The 7,495-nt window shown below is 46.0% G+C and overlaps 1 long non-coding RNA gene across 1 annotated transcript; it reads left to right on the top strand.

The window, feature by feature from the left end:
* The first annotated feature begins 242 nt into the window (after nt 1-242).
* LOC109474403 lies at nt 243-1,550 on the top strand. The gene is made up of 3 exons (XR_002140487.1): nt 243-555; nt 912-956; nt 1,365-1,550. It is a non-coding gene; the product is annotated as an uncharacterized LOC109474403 (long non-coding RNA).
* Nucleotides 1,551-7,495: the final 5,945 nt, after the last annotated feature.

Below are 7,495 nucleotides of genomic sequence, written 5' to 3'. Positions count from 1 at the left end.
AAAAATGTGCAACAAATATGTGTATTATTTGATTGTTGTGTATCATATGTATCGTTTGATTGCTGTGATTTGTATTGATTATTACTTGATACCCTGCATCAATTCAGCCGCATAAAGGCTGCGACTGCACGAAAACTGTTTGGACAATAAAAAACCATTTATTTATGTTGTCACAATAATGTGCTGAGCTAACAACTTAGAATATAATAAGAGTGGCAATGAAGTCATAAATTTTTCCCGTCTCTTTCTGTGTGCTCTTTGTTAATTTGTTTCCATTTTGTGCAGGCTTACTTCATAATGTCTGCTAAATATTTGATGTTGTTCCATTTTAGTATTATGGGTTTCTCCATTATATTAATACGTGTATGTGAAAAAACTTTTTTCAGGGTTGACAGGGTTCAGGGAAAAGTACAAGAATTCCCTATGCTGCACTGAAAAGAGGGGAGGTGTCAGTGGAGGGCCTCCCAGAGGACTTCAACCTCAAGAAGCCAGGGGAGTTGGGGCGGGAAAAACTACAGGTCATCCTGGACCGGAGGGAGGAGATTAGTGTGAAACGTGAGTCAGCATATTGTCTGTTTATAGATCATATCAATGGAAGGATGGCAATACTACACTAAAGCTTGGAATGAAAAGCAATCAAATCCAATACACAGATTTACATAGATGTTACACTGAAATTCCTTAGAGATAAAGTTTTGAATCAATGTTTGTCAACTGCTCTTAAATTTAATGGCACCTGTCAAGTGTGGCCAGATTTAGTAGCACTTGGATTTGAGATGAAGGAATTTAAAAAAGTCAAAATACAAGTAACTTTCTCCTTGATTCAGAACCCGTAAGCCGTCGGGATTAGTAGCTCATCTTAAACCACACAATGACATACCTATGTCTCATATTTATGCACTTTTTTTCAGAGCAAGTTTCCAGTCCAGTCAATGCAGATGTGGATGATTCAACTGGTAATTATACATTCTGCAATACAGATAAAATTCACAAGACTGTCACATCAGATGTGATCATAGCAGTGAAGATACAATCTTTAAATGATAGTAATAAAAATGGTAATATATTTGATAATTAAAATACATGTAACAAGTAACAAAAAAGTTATTGAAGGTAGGAAATGTAATAAAACAGACTTTTATTCAAGGTTTACAAAAAAAGACCACAACAACTGCTATACTATTGCTAGTACATATACATGTGTGATATTCACATTTCTCAAATAAATACAAGTTTGACTTCAGGTTGATAAATGCATTGGACAAGAAAGAAGTACATGTATCACAAACCTTATGTTAAAATATCTATCTCATAAGATGAAACTCTACAAACATTTATTTGTTGTTGCTGTTATCTCTGAACAGCTCAATCTGCTGAAGGACTATCCTCAACAGCTGAGGAGCTGCTGACTGGGGTGATGACTGGTCTGGGGGAGGCCTCACAGACCGGAGGAGAAGAGGTCATCTTATCCAGCCAGGCTCCAGATGCAGACAGAAATGTCTGGAACCTTTCTTTTGCTTCATAAACTAAAATTAGATTGATGACAAAGAAATCTTGTAGAACTTTTCAACATTCCGAGGAAGAAAATATGTTTACATTCACGGTGGTTCATTTATAGTTGTTTTATTGATACATTGTATCAAAAGAATTTTCCAGAGATGCTAAGCTGATAAGTGAAGGAGATCCTTGACTGATGTGAATATCCCTAGCTGTTGTATATTTGTAAGGACACGGCAGACGAGGCTGACGTCCCCGCTGTGTGCTGGCCGGTGGGACGTCAGGAAGAACCACGAAAAGTCAGCCAATTCCCGTTCCAATATTTTATTTGAAAAGTCCACGGCCGGCGGGATGTTGGAAGTGCAGCAGTCGGTAGCGGAAAAGCTGGCTGGTCCTAGCGTAAGTCTAGCAGGCTCAAGTCACGGATATCTTCGGGCTTCTCAAGTTCTTACCAAGTCTCTGGCTTCTCTCCTGTTTTCCGACAGACAACCATTTTTATGCTCTCAAAGTTCTGTCCACTCCCATCCCCCAAAATTTGGTAATCTCTGTCAAAGTTGTGTCAAAATCACGTAAGGTACTTCGTCGGGATTGGACGGAGAAGATATGTAAAACGTGTCAAAATTGGATACTTTCACTGGCAGTTTTCGTCTAGACAATGCTCGAACTACGTGTCAAATGATTATTTTCTCATTTTTCGTGAGTGACCCTGGGGTCAAAAACTCGGGTTCATGAACTTTGGTCAAAGTAGGGCACCGAAAGCCTTACCCCTCGGATTTCGAGAGGGTCAGCCCACCCGAAACTTTATATCGTAAGGTCCAATGTGCTTGTCATAGTTTTCTGGACTACGCCCATCCTGTTGTAGGGAGCGCAACAGGTGCCAGCCTTTCCTTGCCACCGGTTCAGGACTAAGTACAAGGTTACAATCATGTTCCTTCTGCTGTTCCGACATCCACTTGGCCCGTAAGTATAAAAATAGGAATCATAAGTACTACCCTGTAAGTTACAATGAGTTTTTCTTCTGTTTCCATTGGTACAACGCTAACCTGGATCCCAGCTTGACAAGAATAACAGGTTGTCCGGCCCAAAGGCCACTATCGCGATCCTTATCTCTATTGACTAATTGAGTCCTTAGACCTTGGTGACCCGATATGTCGGGAGGGTGGCTCGAAGCAGCCAAGACCGGGATACTGCAGTCCAAACATCTGTCCTGTCCATCACTGGGCAGACAGTCGACCAAGGCACTCTTACAATACTGTATACGAACGGGGATCCGGCTAACATTTACATAGTACATATTCAAAAATACGAGAGAAAAGATACATAGTTCGCAAAAGGAATACATATTATGAGTACCGAGAACATATTTAGGTACATAACTCAATTCAAGGTCCGCGTGCACTGTGGGGTATCGTTTATCTAATGACCTAATCCTGTCACCTTATCTAGCGCGTGGGCAAGCGGCCCAAGGGGATAGCCCGGCTGGGGCCGAGGGGCGGAACCGGCCGGTGGCGGGCTGCTGGCTGCTTAGCAACAGCGTCTTGGGTGACGTATGCCCTTGCTGGTTACTTATTAACCATTTCCTACTCCAGAGGTCGGGGGTCGTGCCCTCAAAACAACAAACTTAGCCTCCCTAGAAGCTTAAGTGTCTGAGAGGCTCTATCAAGACATTGCAGCAGTCATAGCAGGTTTTGACAGGCTGTAGGGGAGCAGGAGCTGAAGAAGTATAAAGCGGGGGCTCCCGCTTACACCCCCTTGCTTTAACATTGCGTCGTCCCGACGCTATAGACGGGTCGATTGTAGGAGTATTACAATAACAATAGCAGCGTGTTGGAAAGACCAGTGGTCAAACTTATACATGCTTTGTACCTATTAACCACACGTAGAATAAAACCAAATGAGAGTATCAAACTTGGAAGAAATAGGAACATCAACTTCTCGATTTAAGTATCAAACAGAGCGTGGGCAGGACCAGGATTGGTGGAGTTACGTGACGGACGCCGAATTCTCCTCGTGCGCAGACATGTACTGAATGAAGGAGACAGGGAAGGATCAGACCGCGGAGGTGAGCGGGTACGGCGCCCAATTCCCCAGACCAACTCCTTGGAGACAGTGGTCTGAGTGGTCTAAACCACCTGCAACCATGGCAAGTTATTAATAGAATTGTAGAGGGCGTAACTGGCACCCTCCCTTAGTCTTAGAGAGAATCATATTTGTACTGTTTTATAGATACGAGATAACCACCGGACTACACGCTGCCGCAGATACAAAAGCTGCAACAAATGCGAGGTGGTTTACGGGACGGTTAGTCGTCTAGGGCGTCCATATAGTTTCATTAGCTGTGGAAGGACGACACTGGTGAGGAGGTCATCGCTCCGCCTAGCTATCTAAACATCATGACATGCTGTGTAAAGGAGAATCTATGACATTGAGCTACGTGTTCGTGAGGACAGCGGAGGGCAGTCTGGTGCTTGTACAGAGCGTGATGCACCACTGTGACCCGGACAGACGGAGCCACGTGAATGGGAATCCTGCCCACTGGCTGCCAAGGACGGACCGAGGGCTGATCTACGGCATCAACCGGGAACATCTACAGATCTGTAGACTGGGGTACGAGCCCGGCAGTCCGCAGGAGCAGCCGGCGGAACCCAGACTGAGATGTGACGTGGTGCGAAGTGGGAGGACTCCACAGGAGAGACAATACCCTAACTTGTTTTGTCGCTTCGCGTTATATGTTCCCGAGTACTTGCAACATGCCTTCGGGCAGACCTGGACAGTATGTACATCACTGTCGAAGATCATAGAGATCATGTTCATAGCGGCAGCCTCAGTGCATGAAATATCTGAAGTATTTTTCTGACATCTCCGACACCAATTGCGGAGAGAGAGGGGGAATCGAGAGATAATGGAACGTGACAGGCGACTCTTCGGCCCTGTCGACCACGAAGAGCTGGAGAGGGATCTGCGCTCGAAGATTGCGGCGATTCATCCGGAATCTAGACGCAAATGGGACTCTGACTTTGACTCAGGGCTGACATGTCAAAATATTACACTATTAAGTCGGACACAAATGTTTGAACATGGAACAATATTTGACTGTTAATATGTGCTGTAGAAAGAAAAGTAGAACCTCTAAGTAACAAAAAACAAGAATATGACAGATTATCAAGGTCCAATCAGTATTTTTAAGTTGCCGAAAAGGGTAGCTCTTTGTTCGGTGTAAATAGGGCAGTGTAAAAAGAAATTAATGTTTTCACATGGCTGACCACAGGAACAAGCTGGACTAGAAACTAAATTACGTGTGAATAAACTATGATTTAGACTGTGCGTACGGAAACGAAAAAGTGTGAGTAAAGCACAGACCTTGTCTGAGCACAGACCTTGTCTGACCATGAGGGACATGACTGTTGGGCTAATGAGAAATGAGCGAGCCCATCGTGGTCTTTTCGGAGGATGATTCAGGGAGAAGCGATCCTGGGATTTCCCGGTATAGTGATCACGATCAGCTCGGAGGCGTTCGAGAAGGCGAGCTTTACCCCGCGGGGTCGACGTTGCCGCGCACGCTCGCGCTTGCCCGGCGGCAGTTCCCAACGCAGCGTCACACGTCGTGCGAGGACTCGACTATTCCAAGAGTTCCTGTACTTGACAAAGGAGCAGCTCGACAAGCTCGTCTCATCTGATGACCTTGAAGAAAGCGTGGACAAAGCAGTGATCGGCCAGTGACAGGAAGAGGAAATAGGAGACGAAAGAGCTGATAGAACTGGTCTGATTCCCTTTCACGCACAGACTGCACTTTAAAATGGAGAATGTAGAGAGCAACAACGCCGTACGCAAGGCTTGCCAGGGCATCATGATGGAAGCCCGTCGGTACCAGCTGATGAAGAGGGTGAAAAAGTGGTTCCGAAGCTGTTCCTAATACGGCAAGAAAAGGTCAATGATACGGCGGGGACTCGTCGGCAAAACAATGCTAACTGAAATGCTAACTCTTGCATGATGTAGCTTGCCTGTGGCATTATAAGACAGCCCGAACACTGATCAAGGAAGTTATATTAAATTTAACCTCCTTGCACTCATTTAGCGTTGGATGGATGCAATTTTGTGTCAGACTCTTGAATTATAACAATAATTTCTGTTTGTCAGTGTTTTTGTCCCTTTTTTTTCATTTTCTTTTAGTGTGTGATAGGGTCTGTAGATGCAGCCACCACGACCTTCTCTGCCTTACTGTTTTCGTGGCTCTGCTCCAGTCGGAGGATAGGGGGAAAAGAATTTTCTGACCTACCTTGGTTCTTGGATAAGATGATTTAATTGAAAGAGTTAGTAGAATACAGAGCCGCCACTAAGATGCATGTATTACTGAACTGAATGTACGATGTGAAAGTCACTTGCATGTCCCGAATAGTGTTCAAGATAGATGTCTTAGATGATGCTGGTAGTACGGATAGCGTCCAAAGTAGTGTCCAGAGTGAAATCCCAAGATAGTGTCCAAGATAGTGCCCAGGCCCTTCACCCTGACTGTTGATTACTTGCCAGGGCTCGACTGCCTTTGGTACGTTGTTACCGATCAATAAGCCCATTTCGGCGTCTATCTTTGGCAAATTTACCTCCCCGAGGTAGGGATAATCTTTTAGATCTTCCGTCGAAATTATATTTCTCTTGGAAGCCGGGATCCTCTCTTGAGTATACGCCGTAGCTATATGGATAATATTTTCTCTACCTAAGTCCGAGACTTCTAGGTCCTCTAAGACCTCGCTGTTCACTTCTTTGGAGCCATTGATCGTGTTCAGCGTTAACTTGGTTTTCTTCCCACTTGTTTATATGCTGTGGAGGCAAACATCCATCAGCAGGTGAATGACGGGGGAAGGAGTTCATTCGCTGAGAAGGAGGCGGAGACGGCCATTGCCCACGGTTACTGGAGCCGACCGGCAGTGTTAGAGGGAGCCGACTCGACCAGATGGAGAACGAGATGCGCGAAATGAAGGTATTCTGTAGAGGTGAACATGCACAGTCCACGCGGAGGTCGGGACGCGGGCGACTTCATCCACGGTCGCCTAGGGGACGCCGAGAAGGGCACCCACGGCGGCTTCAACGACGAGATGAGGCGGCTTGAGGTTCGTCTGGCTGCCGCTTATCTGGAACACCAGACAGGCGCTACAAGGAGAGCAAGACGACTCGTTCTCGGTTTGTGCCGAATCCGAGCTGCGCAGGGAGCGGAGACGAAAGTTCGCAGTGCCTTGTGCGAGTATTGAGAGGTGGCAGAGGTACAGGTCAAGCTGGGAGCGATTGTCTGTTGCATTGACTTGACTTGACCGGAAACGACATCTCAAGTTCCACCTCTGTAAGGCCGGGGCGGAGGTTCGCACGCGATCTGTAGGACGTTCGCGGCGCTTCGTGACGATCGTTGCAGTGCAGGGCCGCTACGACGAGGGAATCGGTCGGGAGTTCGCACGGGAGCTCTGGCTGGAGTACCGTTGAGACGACATCCACAGGACGACTCAGGGGCGGCGACGGTGCCCTGCAGCGGATGAAACAGGGCACACGCATACACAACCCTAGCCCAGTCGCCTACATATCTAGTTTATCCGTAATATTTCCTAACCACAATAAACCTAATTAGTAGTTAGTAAGCCTCAACTTAATCAGTTAGTAAACCTCGATCTAAGGGATTAGTGAATCCCCATCTTATTAATTAACACACCTCAATCTAACGCAGTTCGAGGCCAGTATTCCCCAACCCTGAAGAAGCAGGGATTCCTGCCGGGAGGGACTATGTAGCGACCATATGCCTGGCCTTGATAACTAGGGATAATCGGCTTTTCCCACGAGAAGGAAAACCGGAAATTCAACATCTGGGGGGAGGATATCCCAGATCCCATTACCTAACCTATTCACATCACATACTTATTATCTAACTAACACCTAACTACTATCTTGTCGGCAACCGCCTTCGACTGGAACGCATTGATGTGAGTTCGCTGGAGATACGCGGCTGTTAATCGCATCT

This window comes from Branchiostoma belcheri, unplaced genomic scaffold (genome assembly GCF_001625305.1).
Source record: "Branchiostoma belcheri isolate BF01 breed outbred unplaced genomic scaffold, Haploidv18h27 scaffold308, whole genome shotgun sequence".
Lineage (NCBI taxonomy): Eukaryota > Metazoa > Chordata > Leptocardii > Amphioxiformes > Branchiostomatidae > Branchiostoma > Branchiostoma belcheri.
This window is presented reverse-complemented; position numbering and strand designations above follow the sequence as displayed.